Source organism: Eutrema salsugineum, unplaced genomic scaffold, assembly GCF_000478725.1.
Source record: "Eutrema salsugineum unplaced genomic scaffold, Eutsalg1_0 scaffold_12, whole genome shotgun sequence".
Lineage (NCBI taxonomy): Eukaryota > Viridiplantae > Streptophyta > Magnoliopsida > Brassicales > Brassicaceae > Eutrema > Eutrema salsugineum.
In genome coordinates, this window is record NW_006256895.1 from 5,318,462 (window position 1) to 5,339,403 (window position 20,942).

Consider the following 20,942-nt stretch of genomic DNA (forward strand, 5'->3'; position numbering starts at 1 on the left):
ATTCCTCTTTCCATAACGTCTGATATCATTCAATTCGGAGCTGTGAGCAAGAAGATAACGTTTCCGGAATGGACACATGTCTAGAAGCCTCTTTCTGATCGTGTCAATGCACTGCGAAGATGAGCCCTCCAGGAAACCTTCCACTTCCCAAGCACCGAATGTTCCTTCACCGAAGTTGAAGATGTCTGAGTCTTCTATCCACGGAAACTGGAATCACACCATTCGGACCAGTACCCTAGAAGTTACGCTTCTCTGGATGCGAAGTGGTCCGAGGAGCCCTGAACGCTGCGAGATTGATGACCCTTATTAAAGCCTTGAAATTATGCTAAGGGAAAGATGGCACGGTGGAATGCCATGGTCCACATCTTACCGTGGCACTTGATTACAGTTCTTTGGGGTTTGACACGATCTTCACGCCACGGTCTACACTTGACCGTGGCAAGGTAACACTTGGCCGCGGAAGGATTTTACTTGCATTCGGGAATTTCCATGGGGTAATGCCACAGTCTACACTTGACCGTGGCAAGACAACACTTGTGATCCTTTAGACATTCGGCATTTGACACGGTCTCCACGCCACGGCTTTAGACTTGGCCGTGGCAGCTTTATGCAATCTTTTGGCGTTTGACACGGCTATGCATCACGACCAGAGGGAACCTGTGGCACCATGATTCATCCAAGAACGAGAGACACAGGACTTGACACGGTCACTTGCCACGGCTTGACCAGAACCTGTTAGACCGTGGCAAACTTCTTCTTTACCCACCAAAGCCGGGTCAGTACCCGGTTTGTTCCGGGCTGACCCGGTTCGTCCAAGGCTTCTATAAATACTTTTTAGACCTAATTTGGAGAGAATCTTAGCTTATCTTTAGTCTCCTTTTCCTTTTTGGTGAAAGAACCACTTGAGAATACCTTGTTTTGAGTTTAATATCGATTTGAAGAGTGTTTTCCATCTTGTTCTATCATTTCTCATCATCAAATCACACTTCTAATCATGATTAACTACACATCTTGCAAAGGATCTAGTGTGTTGATCATGATTAGTGAGTAATCTCCATATTAAGGTCTTAGATATGTAGATTAGGGTGCTTAAGTGGTAGATTAGTGAGCTTAGGGGTTAGATCCTGCATATTCCATTCTCTATAACCTGTTCTTAATGCTAGATCCATACAAATCATATGTGGTCTAGATTCTGGACATTTCATGCACCAAAAGTGTTTGATGAAATGTCTGAACCAAGGTTGTTAGAGGTTTAAGTGTTATTCATCATGGGAATGATTGTCTATATGCTTAAATGACAGATTAAACTGATCCTTAATGCTTGTTGATTCATGTTTCACTAATGATGATTAGGTTAGAAACTGTTTTGGCATAGGAGTTGATACCTTCATGAGAGGATTAACTTAATTAATGATGTTTAAGTTGAATGGTTTGCTTGATCATATGGTTCATTAGCTCACTAGTTTATCACTGAAGGCACCCTAATCCACTATCATGTCTAAGACCTTTCTCATCACCATACATACATTCTCATCACTTGTCATTTGCTTAGTTATTTGTTTGATCATTTCTTAGTCATTAATCTTGTTTTAAGTTTGTAGTTGTCATTAGTCAATTAAAACCACACTTGCTTGCTTGAATTGAGAAACTGATCACATAGCTTAGTGTCTATCACCACATTCTTGGATTGATAACCTCTTTGTGCTACTTTGACAAGGGGATTGATAGCCGTGAGACCCTCAAAAGTCTTGTCTATCAATTGGCGCCGTTGCCAAATTGTGGAGTGTTTAGCATTAAGCTCTGATCTGTTCTTGAGATCAAGTGCTTATTTTTTGTTTTTACTGATTACTTTCAAGTTCTGTTTGTGAATTCAGGTGCATGAACACCAGGTCCAGATCAAGAAGCTGTGGTCCACCTTTCCCCTTAAACGACAACATTAATCTTTTGGTACCAAGGAGGAGAAGGGACAGGCGTGGAAGACAGATTGATCAGGCTGATATGGAAGACCAAAGAGAGCATGTGGTGGACATAGAACAACCGGTTCAGGAGCAACAGGCTCAGGGTAATGGAGCTGGTAATGGAGTTGGTCAAGGGTTACATCAGGGTAATGTTCATCAGGGACAAGTGCATCAACCGCAAGCTTATGTCCACCAGGGACAAGCTCCAGCTCATCAACAGAGGCATCAAGCCAATGCATAGCAAAGAAAACAGGTGCACCACCAACATCAGCCCTTCCAACACCAGCAAATGAGATATGAGCAGCCACAAGTCTATGTTGGAGAGAATAACAGGGCCAATGCTCATCAGTATGGAGCTGGAATTCAGGCACCACCTGTGCAAAACAACAACTTTGAAGTGAAGGCATCCTTGTTGAATATGGTCCAGAACTCAAAGTTCCATGGATTAGCAATGGAAGATCTATTGGAACACTTGGATCAATTTGATAAAGTGTGTGACCTGACAAAGATAAATGGAGTTTCTGAAGACAATTTCAAGCTAAGATTATTCCCCTTCAGTCTGGGTGACAAAGCTCACCAATGGGAGAAGAATCTTCCAAGAGGCTCCATTCAAACCTGGGAGCAATGTAAGCAAGCCTTTCTATCTAAGTTCTTCTCCACCTCCTGAACTGCAAAACTGAGGAACCAAATCTCTAGCTTCACTCAGCACAGCAATGAGAGTTTTGGTGAAGCATATGAGAGATTTATGAGCTACACCAACCAATGCCCACACCATGAGTTTAGTGAGGCTTCTCTTCTCAGCACACTTTATAGAGGAGCTCTTCCCAAGATTATAAACCAGCTGGATACTGCCTCCAATGGGAACTTTCTGGGTAAGGAGATTCATGCTGCTTTAGAGCTAGTGGAGAACTTAGCAATGAGCAATGACACTTATGGAGAAGACTATGGCAGATCAAATAGATCTGAAGGTTCAAGCTCAGAACAGAGGCTCAGTAGAGAAGTTAAGGAGTTGAGAAGTGAATTGGACAAGTTGAAATTCACCACTCAAAAGCAAATGCACTTTGTAGGAGAGTATGAGGAACCTTCTCAAATCTTTGAGAACATAAGTGAAGAAGGTCTAACCCAGGAGGAGCTTAACTAAATTGGGAATCAGAGGTTCCAAAGATATCAGTATGGCAATTCCAATCAGAATCTCTCTTACAGGAATCCCAATGTAGCTAACCCACAAGACCAGGTCTATCCCAATTCTAAAGCTCCACAGAACTTTGTTTCCAAGAACAACTTTCAAGGAACTTTTCAACCTAAGAATCAGTTTGCTCAGAATCAGGGTTTTGGTCAGCACCAGCAACCATTTCAGGGTACTGGTTTCAGTTCACAGCAGCGAAAGGCACCACCAGGGTTCGGTCCACCACAGTTCCAACAGCAGACGCCGGTTCAACAACAGTTTCAGCCACCAACGGTTCAGCAGCAGCCACAGATGGGGTCAGATATGGTTGGGATTCTGCAACAACTACTTCAGGGTCAACAGATATTTGCAAGCCAGAATGCAGCCATGCAGCAGGAAATCAAGGAACTCAAGCAAAACCAGGCCTCAAGCTCAAGGAACCAAGGCCATCTACCTGGAAAACCTGAACCCAACCCCAAGGAATATGCTAAAGCCATTACACTGAGGAGTGGAAAGGAGCTACCTGGTATTGAGAACAACAATGTGATCATTGAGGACAATGATCAAACTGAGGGGGAGGCAGCCTTAAAAGATGATCAAGTTGCTGAGAGACCAAGGAAAAAAAAGGGTAAAGAGGTAGCAAAGGAACCTGAACCAGAAAAGGCATATGTGCCACCACCTCCATACCAACCCAAGCTCCCATTTCCAGGGAGGTTTAAGAAGCAGCTTGTAGACAAGGCAAGAGCTGTATATCAGAAGGCACTCAATGAGACACCACTCACTATGCCTCTCATTGATGCATTCCTACTGATGCCAAAGATGGGTAAGTTTTTGAAGGATGCCATTCTGAACAAGACTAAAGAGCTCCAAGGCATGGTGGTACTAAGTCATGAATGCAGTGCTATCATTCAGAAGAAGTCCATTCCAAGAAAGTTGACGAGTTTCACACTCCCTTGTGCCATTGGACCTCTTCTATTCTCTGGATGTCTTTGTGATCTAGGAGCATCAGTCAGCTTGATGCCATTCTCCATAGCAAAGAAGCTGGGATTTAGAGTCTTCAAACCTGCAAGGATCTCTCTTATCCTTGCAGATAGATCAGTTAGATTACCTGTCAAAATAGGTGGTTTTGAGGTTCCAACTGATTTTGTTGTGCTGGAAATGGATGAGGAACCAGTTGATCCTCTTATCTTGGGCAGACCATTCCTGGCCACTGCAGAAGCTATTATTGATGTGAGAGGTGGGATAATAGAGCTTCAACTTGGGTCTGAGAAGCTCAAGTTTGATGCGAATGAGATGATGAAGAAACCCACCATTGAAGGTCAATGCTTCTATGTGGAGACAATGGATCAGTTGGCTGATGAGTTGCTTGAGAAACTGAACACTGAGGATCCTCTTCAAGCTGCTCTAACTCAAGAACAAGGAGACAATGGGCTCTTAGCAGAAGCAAGTGAAGGGTACAAGTTGTATTTGGACAATGCTAGAGAGCTTGGTCCTGAGGCAAGGTTTTTGGAACTGGAACAAAGTGGCTCTGAGGTCTTGGCTATCAAAGGAGCAGACATGAGCCAATGCAGCTTGGACAAGGATTGGAATAAGGCTGATGCACCCCCTGTTGAGCTCAAGCCTCTACCAACAGGGCTCAGGTATGCATTCTTGGGCTTAAACTCCACATATCCAGTAATCATCAATGATAGCTTATTAGAGCATCAAGAGAGTGCATTGCTTAGTGAGATAAGAAAGTTCAGGAGAGCCATAGGATACTCTTTGGCTGATATTAGAGGGATCTCTCCTGACATTTGCACTCACAGGATACACCTAGAGGACCAATCTATGTCCTCTATTGAGCATTAACGACGTCTTAACCCCAAAGGAGGTGGTTAAGAATGAGATACTCAAGCTTCTTGAGGCAGGGATAATTTACCCAATCTCTGACTCAAGATGGGTATCTCCTGTTCATGTTGTGTCAAAGAAGGGTGGTATCACAGTGGTTAAAAACGAGAAGGATGAGCTGATAGCTACTAGGACTGTAACAGGACACAGAATGTGTATAGACTATAGAAAGCTCAATGCAGCCTCTAGGAAGGATCATTTTCCTTTGCCTTTCATTGATCAGATGTTAAAGAGGCCTGCAAACCACCTCTTCTTTTGTTTTCTTGATGGGTACTCGGGGTTCTTTCAAATCCCCATAGATCCCCGAGATCAAGAAAAAACAACATTTACTTGCCCTTATGGCACATTTGCATACAGGCGCATGCCTTTTGGTCTCTGTAATGCCCCTGCCACATTTCAACGTTGCATGATGCATATATTCTCTGACATAATTGAAGAGAAGGTGGAGGTGTTCATGGATGACTTTAGTGTCTATGGCTCCTCCTTCTCGGATTGTCTCTCTAATTTGTCACAGGTCTTGGAGAGATGTGAACAGCATAACTTGGTGTTGAATTGGGAGAAATGCCACTTCATGGTGCAGGAAGGAATAGTACTTGGGCATAAGATATCTGAGAAGGGCATAGAGGTTGACATAGCAAAGGTGGAAATGATGGTGAATCTGCAAACTCCCACTTCAGTCAAATGGATAAGGAGTTTCCTTGGGCATGCAGGGTTTTACAGAAGATTTATCAAAGACTTCTCAAGAATAGCCAGGCCATTGACAAGGCTGTTGTGTAAAGAAGTTGATTTCATCTTTGATGCTGAATGTGAAGAGGCCTTCAAGATGATTAAGGATGCATTAGTCAGTGCACCAATTGTCCAAGCCCCAGACTGGTCCCTTCCTTTTGAGATTATGACAGATGCATCTGATTTTGCAGTTGGGGCTGTACTTGGCCAGAGGAAAGATAAGAAGCTCCATGTCATCTACTATGCCAGTAGAACACTTGACTCTGCCCAAGAGAAGTATGCTACAACTGAGAAGGAAATGTTGGCAATAGTCTTTGCCTTTGATAAATTCAGAAGCTACCTGGTGGGATCAAAGGTCATTGTATATACTGATTATGCAGCCCTCAGGTATCTGATGACCAAGCAAGATGCTAAGCCAAGACTATTGAGATGGGTTCTTCTACTTCAGGAGTTTGATATGGAAGTACAGGACAAAAAAGGTATAGAGAATGGAGCTGCAGACCATCTCTCTAGGTTGAGAGTAGACTCTGAAGTCCCTCTTAATGACAGTCTTCCTGAGGAATCATTGATGGTGCTCCACTCTTATTTGGAGTTTGAAGAAGTGGATAGCATCCAAGAAAAGAGAATGCCCTGGTTTGCTGATATTGTGAACTTTCTTGCTTGTGGAGTGGAACCACCTGAACTTGATGCTTACCACAGGAAGAAGTTCTTCAGAGATGTTCAAAGATACCATTGGGATGAGCCTTACCTGTATGTTCTGAACAAAGATCAACTGTATAGAAGGTGTCTTTCTGAGGAGGAGATGCAACCTGTGTTACAAGAGTGCCATGGTTCAGCTTTTGGGGGTCACATGGGAGCATTCAAGACTGTGGCCAAGGTTCTTCAGAGTGGGTTTTGGTGGCCCTCAATGTTCAAAGATGCTCAGCTAGTTGTTTCAGCATGTGATGCCTGTCAGAGGCATGGGAACATTTCAAAGAGGAGTGAGATGCCTCAAAATCCAATTCTAGAGGTTGAGATATTTGATTGCTGGGGAGTTGACTTCATGGGGCCCTTCATTTCATCTTATGGGAATCAGTATATACTAGTTGCTGTGAACTATGTGTCCAAGTGGGTTGAGGCTATTGCTTCCCCTACCAATGATTCCAAGGTAGTTGTGAAGTTGTTCAAGAAAATTATCTTCCCAAGATTTAGAGTACCAAGGGTTGTCATTTCTGATGGAGGATCTCATTTTGTGAACAAGAATTTGGAAGGATTGCTGAGAAAGTATGGAGTGAAACACAAGGTAGCTACTCCTTATCATCCTCAAACTAGTGGCCAGGTTGAAGTATCTAATAGACAGATTAAGGCCATTCTTGAGAGGACTGTTAGCTCAAGCAGAAAAGATTGGAGCAAAAGTCTAGATGATGCATTGTGGGCTTATAGAACTGCTTTAAAACTCCAATTGGGACATCACCTTTCAATCTGCTATATGGGAAGAGCTGCCACCTTCCTGTTGAGCTGGAGTACAAGGCTTTGTGGGCTGTGAAGTTGCTAAACTTTGATATCAAGACAGCTCAAGAGAAAAGGGTCATTCAACTCCATTAACTTGAAGAGATTAGGCTTGGGGCTTTTGAGAGCTCAAAGATCTATAAAGAGAAGACCAAGGCTCTGCATGATCAAAAGATTCTGAAAAGGGAGTTCAAGGATGGTGATCTGGTGTTGCTGTTCAACTCTAGGCTTAAGTTGTTTCCTGGAAAACTTAAGTCTAGATGGTCTGGTCCCTTTAAGGTTCTTGAAGTCATGCCATATGGAGCTGTTGTGTTAGAAGGCAAGAATGGTCAAGAGTTTGTGGTAAATGGCCAAAGAATCAAGCACTACCTGGTCTCACAGAGGAAGGAGGAAGCTATAGTTCCCCTTCTTGATCCACCACCAGCCTGTTAAACAGGTTTCCAAAGTCAAACTTAGAGACTTTAAACAAAGTGCTCTTGGGAGACACCCCAAGCTTATCTTTTGTAAATATGCTTTTAATCTTTTGATTTCTTTCTTTTTTATGTTTTAGGATGTTTTGATGGGTTTGTTTAGTGTCTACAGGTTACAGGTTTGAGTTTGAACCCTTGGAAAGTGAATGCAAGATGAAAAGGAATGAGGGAGTGGGCAAAAGCTTATGCTCGGTTTTGAGCATGGTCACTGGCCACGGTCAGATAACAAGACGTGGCAAGCTTTTTAGCTAAGCCACGAGAGAGGAATCACGGTCTTAGGTTTAACCGTGGCAAAGGAAGCAACCATTCGGGGTTTGCCACGGTTAAGGGACACGGGACTGCAGCCGGCCGTGGCAAAGCAAAGAGGAATGAACAAAGGCTCGGTGTGTGACACGATCAAGAGACACGAAGAGAAGACATGGCCGTGGCAAGGAAAAAGAGGAATGGACCAAGGTTCAGTGCTTGCCACGGTGAGTTTGCCACGGGGAGAAGACTTGACCGTGGAACATGTTGAAAAATAATCAATAATTCGGGGTTTGCCACGGTCAGATGACACAGAACGCTCCAGGCCGCGGCGGAGAAAGCACAAACCCTCGGCGTTTGACACGGTCACGTGCCACGGTCAACGAAGGCGCGGCAAAAATTTTGAAAAGTCTTGACCATACGGACGTTGACCGGTCAAAGACGCGCCCTTTACAGCTGTTCCCCATCTGGTCTTCTTCCTCACACGAGTATGCCTCATTGTCTCCATTTCTTGAACTTTAAACACTCATATCTCTCTCGTTCTTGAACCAAATTGAGGAATTCCAACTGCATTGAACTCGTAATCCTGTCTAGTTTCTTGCTGCACATTCGTTTTTCACTTGAAACTTGAAAATTCCAAGGTATTTTAGTCTGTTAAAACTCACCTTTTCCATGTCTTAATGTACTGTTCATGAACAAGAGACACATGGAATCGATTTTAATAGGCCTCTTGATACATTGGAATCATTTTGTGAATGTTGTGCAAGTAGAATGGATAGGAAATGCATGGATCTTGCTTGAGAATGACCTGTTCTTGGAATTTTTGGGAAATTTCAAGTATTTTGATTTTGTTTTTTAGAAATTGTGTCTCAAGCTGAACTCTTTGTGTGCATTGCTTCTTGCCATTGCTTTGAGTTTATTGAGTTTTTAACCAGCTTAAGACACATTCTCTTCTAGTGAAATCGATCTGTACCAACCCTGAACTTGGCCACAACTGTTCTCTTGCTTTGGTGCTCACAACTGTTTGAGAAAATGCTGGATGGGAGGAACAAAAAGAACAGCGGCCATGGAGAAATTGAAAAAAGAGAAAGCTGGAGCTTCAGAGGATCAGATTATACCTTTTTGGGCATAAAGTTTTCAAGAAACAGAAGAAACAGAGAAAGCCAAAGAATCCAGCTGAGAAGAAAGCAAAGAATGTGGCTGCACCAAAGAAAACCAAGGCTTCTACTTCAAAGAATTCTGGTAAAGAACTGGCGCTGGTTGGAGCTGTTCAAAGGAAAGGAAAAGAGGTGGCTGTGGCTGAGGATGAAGAAGAAACAGAGAGTGATCCTGAAGTAGCATTGCAGCCGGTTAAGAAAGCAAAGACAAAACCAGAACCTGAGGACAGAGAACCAACTTTTGATGACTACTTTGCTATGCTCAAGGATGTAAAGGTGCTGCAAACCAAGTTCCCTGATATGGAGCTGCTGAAAAAGATGGGGCTTCTTGAAGAGGTTCAGCTCATTTTTAACAACATGGGATTTGGTGGATTCTTTGAGATGAAAGATGTGGCTCATGACGGAGTAACACAAGAGTTCCTTGCATCCCTTGAAGTTTGTGGATATGGCCCAAGAGATCAGAGGATCATGGAGGGAAATGGTCTTGGGCACATAGAGTTCACAATCAATGGTACACAATACCATGTAAGCTTCAAGGAACTAGATGAGATCTTTGCCTTTCCAAGACCTGCACAGGATGAGACATTGAAGTTCACATACCCTGATCACATGATTACTGACCTGTGGGATACAATTGCTTTTGGGAGCTTCAGAGGAGGAAGATGCAAGAGTTCATGGATAAGAAACCCAGCCATCCGCTATGCTCACAAAGTGCTTTGCCAAATGTTCTTTACCAAGCACAATGATGGTGTGGTGCATCTAGCTGACATGGAGCTACTGGGTATGGGCCTACATCCTCTCATCAGTCATTTGAAGAGCAAAAGAGAATTTCATCTCCCACACTACATCCCTACTGGTGGTGCATTCTTGGCACGCCATATGCTGATATACAAAGACATTGCTTGGAGTGAGGGTAAAAGGCAGAAGCTCACTAAGTTGCACAATGGATAGTTAGTGACAAAGATTCTGAAAGCAAGAGGTTTTGTCTTTGATGATGTTGAGGTCAAGCCTGAGTTGATTGATGAAGCTACCCTCACCAAGGTTGGGTTTTTAACAGTAAGCAATGGTGAAAACTTCTTGTACAGCTTCAAGCTCTTACAAAATGAGAAGGTTCAAGTTCTGTTGCCACACCCAGCCATCACCACTCTCACAGAAAGGCACAATGTCTCCTTTATTGTTCTAAAGGATCAGCTCTACAGCCCAGCCATTAACCCTCCAATTCGCAAATGCAAGAGGACTGCAGGTTCCAAGGGAAAAGAACCAGTTGAAGAACAGAGCACAACTAGGACCGCCGGTTGTGAGAATGAGGAGCCAAGATATTTTGAAAGAAGGATGGGAGCAGGCCGGTACCATTTTGATCCTTATTTTTGGGGTGAACCTGATTATCACACAAGGAAGTTGTATTCACGAGTTAACAGCCTTCAGAAATGGTTCAAATGGCAAGACAAAACGATCCACAAGCTTGTTGACTGTGTTAGGCAACTAAAGAAGAAGGTGAAGAAACTCACAGCTCCAGCTGCCTCACCCAAAAAAGATACAAGATAAGAGGTGGGAGAAAGCTCAGCCGCTCATGACCTTGTGTTCCCACCAGGAAAAGAAGACTGGGTCAACCCGGCCACAGCGTTCCTACCAGACTCACCTGAGAGCAGCCCACCTAGATACTCAACTCCATCATGTTCTACCTCCAACCCGTCCCACTACCTGGGATCAGACCTCAGCGATTGAGGTAAACACTCCAAACTCTGTACATATGCATGTAGATCTTCTTTTACTCTTTGCATTTTACTTTTTGCTTTGCTTTAACTCCTTTCTCATGCTTTTATAACACAAGGGATTGTGTTATTTAAGTGTGGGGGAGGAGTTTCATCTTTTACTAATCATGTTTTCTCTGTTCTTATTTTACACTTTGAGTCTTGAGTCACATTCTTGCATGCATTCATGTAGTTTCATCTAAGTGCATAAAAAAAAAACAAAAAAATTGAAAAATCTGAAAAATTTTCACAAAAAAATGATCATGTAGTTGCATTCTCATTTTTAGGATTGAGTCTAGTTGCATATTCATGTAGGCTGCATCAATGCAAGGGAGTAATGATAGGTTTTTCCTTGAGAGAATATCACTTTAAGAATTCGGTTCAATGCCCTAGTTTCTAGTTCTTTGCTGCATGTAAACAAGAAAGAAAACAAGACTGATCCATGCTTTGAACTTGCTGATTGAATCAAGCTTTGATTAGTCCAGCCTTATCTAAGTGAGAAACTTAATTTGACAATCTAATTATCATTGCTTGTGCATGTCATTGTGAACTCATGGGTACCCTTAAAATATTTGAGCTCTCTTATCCCTTTTATCACTCTCTGCTAGCTCAAATAGCTGTTCTCTCACTTTGAGACAGTTCCCTGCCTTTAACCAAACCTTCCTTGAAGCCTGAAACACTATAGTGAGAGATGTGAGGCCTTTTCTGAATAAACTTGACAGAAAGTGTTGGGTTTAGGGCGACAAGAGTAGGGTCTCATGTAGATCTAGCTCAGCATCTTGAGTCTAGAGTAGGCTAGGAAGAGTTCTTGAGAAACACTGAGTGGAAAAGAGGAAGTTTGAGATGAAAACCAGGGGTTGGAAAAGAAAAGAAAAAGGTTTAGGGTCTGCTGTGTAAAGAAAGAAAAGCTCTTGTGTTTTGAAAAAGAAACTCTATCCTCTAAGTAAAAAGAAAAGAAAAGAAGCCAAAAAGGCTCAAGTGTTTGAAAAGAAAAGAAAAGAGGCTAGAAAGTGTTGTATGAGAAAGAGCTAAGTGGAATATTCAGACCCCAAAACCTGAGTTTAAAGTTGAAAAGATGAAGCCCCTGGTGAGAAAAAGAATGAGAGTGAAGTGAGGAGAGGGTTGATAAGGCAATGAATGACTTAAGAGAGGAGTAGCTAGGATGTGATCTTCATGGGAGTAGAGTTAAGGTGAAAGACCAATTTGGGGCATTGGGTAGATGGGATTCTGCTCTTGTATGCACCAGTTGCCTTTTACCCTTAGCATTCTGTTAAAGTTTATTCCTTCTTGACTGATCCCTTGAGCTGAATGGAAGCCAAAGCATTAAATGAGATCATCTTTGTCTCATGACCCTGTCCCAAGACAAGTGAGTTCACATGATTTGCATAAGCATGATTCACATGAGCTTTAATGAATGTCAAAAGGTTGGAACTATGACTGTTTGTGAAAAACATAAGCTTGAGCTTGATTCATTCATTGATAAGTATGGCTAAAGTTTTGTGAGTAATCTTGTTTGCAATGCATCTTAGAATTAGCAACTAGGACCGTGAGCCTTGAATTCTTTTAGTGATACACTCTCTCATTAAGGAATATGAACTCCCAATGCATCCAACCTCTTTCTCTCATTTGCTGTTTTTGCTTGAGGACAAGCAAAAGGACAAGTGTGGGGGAGTTCATATGTTCATAATTTGCATCATTTAGGTCATATATTTCATTCCAAATCATATCTTATTTCATGCATTTTAGGTCCTTAGGGTTTGTTTTAGTACTTAGGAGTTGCATTAGGTCCCAATGAGTCTTTGCATGTTTGGAGTGTTTATCAGGTGCATTTGGAGCTATTTGGAGTTAAAAAGGTGGATCCAGGAAGAGGAATGGCGATCAGGATTTGAAAGATGGTGAAAATGGGTTTCTGGAGGTTCTCGGCCATTCTCATGTACCGCAGGAAGGTTTTTCTCGGAAATTTGCACGTACTGCGGGTGGATTCCTCGGCCAAAACGCGTACCGGCTGGTTAAGTTTCTCGGCCAAAATTCCCGGGTGCAGACACATTTCCGAAGTCGCCTGTCCGGGAAACCTTCCGGTCCGATTCAGCTGTCGGGTGCTCCATAAAAGTTAGAGAAGATTGGATCATGGTTCCAGAGCAGGTGGAATCATAGGATTTGGAGGCGTGAGCAAAGAGTTAAGCTCGTCGGAAGGAACTCCTGTCTCGCTGCCGTTTTGGACCGACCCGATGAGCTCCGAAGAATGCGAACGACGGTGCACTTCCAGACCGATTCAGTTTACAGGGCCTTCATCAGAATCCGAGATATTTGAGTCCTCTTTCCAGAACGTCTGAGATCATTCAATTCGGAGCTGTGAGCAAGAAGATAACGTTTCCGGAATGGACACATGTCTAGAAGCCTTTTTCTGATCGTGTCAATGCACTGCGAAGATAAGCCCTCCAGGAAACCTTCCACTTCCCAAGCACCGAATTTTCCTTCACCGAAGTTGAAGATTTCTGAGTCTTCTATCCACGGAAACTGGAATCACACCATTCGGACCAGTACCCTAGAAGTTACGCTTCTCTGAATGCGAAGTGGTCCGAGGAGCTCTGAATGCTGCGAGATTGAAGACCCTTATTAAAGCCTTGAAATTATGCTAAGGGAAAGATGGCACGGTGGAATGCCACGGTCCACATCTGTCCGTGGCACTTGATTACAGTTCTTCGGATTTTGACACGATCTTCACGCCACGGTCTACACTTGACCGTGGCAAGGTAACACTTGGCTGCGGAAGGACTTTACTTGCATTCGGGAATTTCCACGGGATAATGCCACGGTCTACACTTAACCGTGGCAAGACAACACTTGTGATCCTTCAGACATTCGGCATTTGACACGGTCTCCACGCTACGGCTTTAAACTTGGCTGTGGCACTTTATGCATTCTCTTGGCATTCGACACGGTCTCCACGCCACGGCTTTAGACTTGGCCGTGGCAACTTTATGCAATCTTTCAGTGTTTGACACGGCCATGCATCACGACCAGAGGGAACCCGTGGCACCATGATTCATCCAAGAACGAGAGACACAGGAATTGACACGGTCACTTGCCACGGCTTGAGCAGAACCTGTTAGACCGTGGCAAACTTCTTCTTTACCCACCAAAGCCAGGTCAGTACCCGGTTTGTTCCGGGCTGACCCGGTTCGTCCTAGGCTTCTATAAATACTTTTTAGACCTAATTTGGAGAGAATCTTAGCTTATCTTTAGTCTCCTTTTCCTTTCTGGTGAAAGAACCAATTGAGAATACCTTGTTTTGAGTTTAATATCGATTTGAAGAGTGTTTTCCATCTTGTTCTATCATTTCTCATCATCAAATCACACTTCTAATCATGATTAACAACACATCTTGCAAAGGATCTAGTGTGTTGATCATGATTAGTGAGTAATCTCCATATTAAGGTCTTAGATATGTAGATTAGGGTGCTTAAGTGGTAGATTAGTGAGGTTAGGGGTTAGATCATGCATATTCCATTCTCTATAACCTGTTCTTAATGCTAGATCCATACAAATCATATGTGGTCTAGATTCTGGACATTTCATGCACCAAAAGTGTTGGATGAAATGTCTGAACCAAGGTTGTTAGAGGTTTAAGTGTTATTCATCATGGGAACGATTGTCTATATGCTTAAATGACAGATTAAACTGATCCTTAATGCTTGTTGATTCATGTTTCACTAATGATGATTAGGTTAGAAACTGTTTTGGCATAGGAGTTGATACCTTCATGAGAGGATTAACTTAATTAATGATGTTTAAGTTGAATGGTTTGCTTGATCATATGGTTCATTAGCTCACTAGTTTATCACTGAAGGCACCCTAATCCACTATAATGTCTAAGACCTTTCTCATCACCATACATACATTCTCATCACTTGTTATTTGCTTAGTTCTTTGTTTGATCATTTCTTAGTCATTAATCTTGTTTTAAGTTTGTAGTTGTCATTAGTCAATCAAAACTATACTTGCTTGCTTGAATTGAGAAACTGATCACATAGCTTAGTGTCTATCACCACATTCTAGGATTGATAACCTCTTTGTGCTACTTTGACAGGGGGATTGATAGCCCTGAGACCCTCAAAAGTCTTGTCTATCAATCAGATATAACTCCAAAAAATCCAGCAAGAGGAGGCTTAAGAGGATAAGATACTTCATCATCTACCTTAGTAAGCACCACTCTTTGAGTATCAAAGTCCATCTTAGTGATGGTGGTGTTGTTGTGACTTGATGTGTGGGTGTCAAGGGTTGTCAAGTTTTACCCTAATTGAAATCAATAGCCGCAAGTGCACAGCTGATCAATTGTAGTACTTAGGGATCGAATCCACAGGGAAGGAGGATCTTTTGCTGCAAAAAGCCTTTGAAATAAGTTAAAGTAAGGAAGTCTAGAACAAAAACGGTTTAGTGGGGGTTTGGGTGTGTGTTTAAAATGTAAAAAACGAAATATTAAAAGAGAATACGGAAATTAAATGACGTAATAACTAAACTTAACGAAAATAACTAAAAATGATAAAAACGGATATTCTAATGCTTAAATGAAAATGAACTAAAAAGGAAAGGCAATTGAACTAAAGCTTGAAAGAAAAACGGTGTAAATCAATGGAGAAGAAAGCGTTGGGGTTCAGGGAAGTTTTCTCAGGGGTACGAACGATTCAAAACATTGCTAGAGAGGAAATTTTGTAAGATCTTAGCTTAAACTTTTCGAACTGGAGTCACGGACGTATGAATACGCCACTGTCGTGATCATAGACAACTATCTCTCTCAACCCTGACCAGTAGGTTTCCACTCTGGCCCTGGAAGAGAAGAGATGCATTATGTTTAAGACTCGTCCTAATTCACAAATTGCCCATAGGTAGGTTTCCACTCCTATGTTTGTTTTGCTCTCCCAAACTAGATCTGATACCTGATGAACACTTTCGTGTCACCAAGCATCTGAATCAGATTGTAGTTCATGACGCTACTCTCATGCAGTAAAAACGAATTCAGAAGAAAAAGTTCTAAGATTCGGCTCAAAAGCTCATGGAATCCTCATCGAACATATAAATCCCCATCAAAAATCCCTTAATCCCAACAATAAAACTACTCAGACATAATGAACGAAATCAAAGACATAGTATTAAGAAGTAGAATAGAAACCGAAATTGAAAAAGAAAGAACAAGGGTTCAAGAGAACAAATCTCTCTCTCCCTAAAAGCTAAAGCAAAAACAATAAAAGTATGAAGTAATGATAGATGGTATTCGGTTACACGGTTTTCTAGGGCTCCTAAGACATACATTTATAGTGCTCAAGACCTCTCTGGACGTCACTTAGGGTTTCTCCAAATGTGGACTTCAGAAATGGGCTTTTTGGGCTTGGAGTTCGCTTGCCGCGGTCGGGAGTGCTCTGACCGCGGGGAATGTATGGTTTGCCGCGGTCGGGATGCTCCTGACCACGGGAAATGGTCTGTTGGCCGCTGGTGGAAATGCTCGCCGGCTGGTTTATGGGATATCTTGCTCTTCGCGTATCTTTTGATTGAACCGTTGGATTGCCAAGCTGTAAAGTGCACTGGAAAGCTGATACTTCCATCTTTAAGGTCTCCAAATTTGAGCTGGATCAGACGGTGAGAAGGCCTTCAATCAGGGGTGAACTTCTGACGGTTTGACTCTGAGCTGAAATCTGGTTTTCTATCAATTTTATTAAGCTTTTCCCTAAGTTACCTGAAAAGAGTCCTGGAACTACAAATACTAGAAAAACGTAATAAAAGTACTTAAAAGCAATTAAAAACATAGAAAAAGTATTTCAAAACGATCCATAAAAGTGGTCAAAATACGGTGTTATCACTTAGCTCCAGTGTTATTCAGAAAAGGAGTTCCAAGCAAGAGAGGTAGCTCTTTGGTCTTTTTCATCTTCATGACTACAAAATCAGTTGGAACTGTGCATTCACCAATCTTCAATGGGTAGTCTTCAAGGATTCCATATGGCTTCTTTGAGGATGAATCTCCAAAGGTAACTGAGATGGGGTGATGCTTAAGACTCTTGATCCCTAGTCTCTCCACCATGTCTAAAGACATTACACTAATGCTTGATCCAGAATCACATAAAGCATTATCCACTCTCAAGCTTCCAAGAGAGCATGAGATGGAGAACTCTCCTGGATTACCTAGCTTTGGAATAGTTTTGGGTTTCACCCTTGTTGAACCAGTGCTAGAGATTCCATCTCATGAAGGCATTAACCTCTACACTAATCCATTGTGGGTGGAGAAATGCCTAAGGTCTAGATCATAGCGATGTGCAAAGATCTAACATTAAGAGCAGCTAACTAAAGAAAGGAAATGAGAATCTAGAGCTTAAACATCATAAATCAAACACCTAAGCACCCTAATCTACACACCTAGAAGCTGAAAGCATAACTACTCACTAATCATGATGAATACACCATTTCCTTTTCAAGAGATGATGTTAAACATGATTAGGAGCAAAGATAAGAAGATGAGATGATAAGAAACAGCTTTAGATTGATTCAATCCTATAGATATCTCTTAAAAAACTCGTTTTTACACTAAAGAGGCAAAGAAAACAGGAGAGAATAATGCTTAAGTCTTGGAAAAAAACCTAAAAATCATATGTAGTGTCTCTTGCGGACCGGGTCAGCCCAGAACAAACTGGGTACTGACCCGGCTTCAAATGGGTCATGTCTCAAGTGTGCGACATGGTCAGGTGCTTCCCAAGTCGCAAGCCCAAGTCTCAAAGCTATAGAAACAGCCTTGTGCACCTTAAATCCTTCAGCCCCAGCCGCATGCCTATCTAGGTGTAAACTGCGAGTGTTTGTGCTGTTCAGGCTTTCTTCTCTTCAACTCGCACAACCAAGACGCATTTTCGAGATAATATGTGTGCGAGTTGTTCCTCCTTTATCCCAAGTCGCAGGCTCAAGTCGGCGTAAACCGCGAGTCTCTCTGCGGTTCAGTTCGCTGCTCGGCCAACTCGCATATCTCAGTCGCACTCGGACCACTTCGTATTCATGGGAGCGTAACTTCCAGGATATGGATCCAAATGGCATGATTCTAACTTCAGTGGAAAGAGCAGTCAAATATCTCAATCGTTTATGAAGATACCTACAGACCTTGGGAAGTGGAAGGTTCTCTGGACGGCTCATCTCTGCAGCGCATTGAAACGATCAAAAAGAAGCTCTTGGACCAGTGTTCACTCCGGAGACGGTATCTTTCAGCACACAGCTCCAAACTGGATGATCTCAGACTTCCGGTGGCGTTATCTTTCAGCTTGCTTCTCCAAACTCATTGATTATAAATTTTCTGAGATCTAGGCTCAATTATCTTGATCTTTGATGAAGACCTCGGAGGCTGAATCGGCCGGCAAGATCTTCCGGTAATGCGATTTCGGAGATGTATCTGCACCCGAGAATTTTGGCCGAGAAACTTGTACAGCCGGTACGCGTTTTTGGCCGAGAAATCCACCCGCAGTACATGAAAATCGCCGAGAAAAACCTTCCTGCGGTACAGGCTATCGCCAAGAACCTCCAAAAGGCTGTTTTCACCATTTTTAAAGCTCTGATCACCATTTCTTTTCTTGGTTTCACCTTTTCAGCTCTAAATAGCTCCAAATATACCTGATAAAAACTCCAAACCATGCAAAGACTCATTGGGACCTAATGCAACCTCTAAGCCCTAAAACAGCACCTAAAGGCCTAAAATGCATGAAATAAAACATGATTTGGAATGAATTATACAACCTAAATGATGCAAATTATGAACATATCAGATTTCAAATGCTTTTTCAAAGCTTTAAATCTGTTTGAGGAAATTTTATTATGATTTCCATGTATTTTTAGTTTCAAGGCTCTTTTCAGGAAACTTAGGGAAAATGATGGCAAAATGGAAAAAATCCACTTTTTCAGCTTAGAGTCAGACAATCAGAAGTTTAGCTTCAAATGAAGACTTTCTCACCGCCTGATCCAGCTTAAATTTGGAGACAATAAAGAGGAGACAACCAGTTTTAGGTTTTATTTTTATCCATCTGTAGAAGCTTTTCATCGCCATAATGTCTTCAATAAGAGAAGTTTTTCTGCAACTTTGTTTCTTTTACTTTTCTTCTTCTTAGTTCTAAACCGATGATGATGTCTACCTCAGCCATGTCTGAGTAGTCACCTAGTTGGGTGAAAGGGTAATCCAAAGGGACCCCATGTTTGAATGACATCTAGGTTTTTAGGAAAAAGGATTTCGATTTTTAACATGATTCTCCCATTCATCCAATTCTCAAAGCGGTAATTCTGGACTGATCACCAAGAATCCGATCCTAGGTTTAATCCGAGCCATGAGAGTGTTGTATCTTGGTTGCCTGAACCAGATCTTATGGATGTCCCCGTCTTAGGAGACGAAAGCTACCTACGGAGGATACGTAAGCAGAGATGGATTCCGATCTACAAAGCATGATCTTGTTCTGGCATGAGAGAGAGAGTTAATTGCCATGAACAAGTGATTAGATGATTAGGGTGACGAAAGTTGGCTAATCTTACATGTGTCTATCCTAGTTTCAGAGTCATTGAAAATCCTTGCCTAAATTCCTTGTGTTTTAGAACATGAAGATGAACCTTGAACCCAGCTCTTTTTACTTACGGTTTTTCAACCGATTTTTACTTACATCTCTTTTTAATTCTCTGCATAATTAGATTTAGTGACAAACCAAAACCCATTTTTATTAGATTAGGTTTACGATTGTTTTTAGCATCAGTTAGAAGTCCTCAATTCACAGATCTCTGTGGATTCGATCCCTAAGTACTACTGCGTTTGCTGTGCACTTGCAACTTGTCTAGGGTTTGCCTATTACACTCACATCAAGTTTTTGGCGCCGTTGCCGGGGATCTGTCGCTGTTGACTTGACTTCTTAATCTAATTTCAATCCTAAACCTCAAGATTTTTGAGTTCTGCTGGAGATTTTCTAACTCCTCTTTTTATCTTTGCTTTTTTTTGCTCACAGGTGCATGAAAACTAGGAGAGATCCTGACGAAATCGTATTGCCCTTAGACGAGATTGACAAACACGAAAGAGCACTAAGGAAACTCAGACGAAGAACGCTCAAGATGGCCAATCCTAATGCCCATCGGAAAAATCTTTTAAACTGTGATCAGGAGGATCACTTTAGAGATGATGACCGTGATTCAGTTCATGGTGACAACCTAGATGCTGCTCATGAAGAATATGGACAGCCACAACTCAATGAAGAGGGAAACCGAGTTCCTCTTAATCCTGCTCAAGCCGCTTAAAATCAAAGGAGACAAGACCAGGATGATGTTGAAGGAAGAAAGAATGATGCAAACATTGTTCCACCAGTTGTTAGAGAAGCCAATCGACCAATACAACTTGCCAATCCTGCAAGAAGACAGCCTCAGAACAGACTCATTGCCGATTTTGATGCACCTCACCAACACTTTCAAAATCGATCAGCTATTCAAATCCCTGTTCCAAGAGATAATCATGAGATAAAACCTCAGATAGTCTCTTTGGGGAAGCAAAACCAATTCCATGGAATCTTTACTGAGCATCCAATGGATCGCATTGATCTTTTTGAAGAAATCTCTGGAATGGTGAGAACAACTCCAGAAACTGTGGACTATGTGAAGTGTAAGCTTTTTCCTTTCTCTCTAAGTGATAAAGCTTTTAGATGGTTGAAATCTATGCCATCTGGTTCTATTACTTCATGGGAAGAATGCAAGTCAGCTTTCCTGAACCACCTCTACACCAAGTCAAGATCGAACCAGCTGAGAAACAAAATACAAAGCTTCCAACAAGGGCCAACAGAATCATTCTATGAAGCCTGGGAGTGATTCAAGGAGTATGAGAGAGACTGCCCCCATCATGGTTTCTCTGGAGAAAACCTGCTAAGCACCTTCTACAGAGGACTTCAGCAGAAGTATCAACTTTCTCTTGACACTGCCAGAAATGGAGATTTCAGTTCAAAAACCATACCACAAGGGAGAACACTCATCGAAAACCTGGCTGTAGCTAACTGCAACAACAACCCTGAGTATGACAGATCAAAGAAGACTATCACTAGTCATGAATCAAGGGA

General features: G+C 42.1%; 2 non-coding genes across 2 annotated transcripts; both read right to left on the reverse strand.

The window, feature by feature from the left end:
* Positions 1–2,631: 2,631 nt before the first annotated feature.
* Positions 2,632–2,738, reverse strand: LOC112089463. Its single transcript, XR_002901101.1, has one exon. It is a non-coding gene; the product is annotated as a small nucleolar RNA R71 (small nucleolar RNA).
* Positions 2,739–20,629: 17,891 nt separating this feature from the next.
* Positions 20,630–20,735, reverse strand: LOC112089541. The gene has a single exon (XR_002901179.1). It is a non-coding gene; the product is annotated as a small nucleolar RNA R71 (small nucleolar RNA).
* Positions 20,736–20,942: the final 207 nt, after the last annotated feature.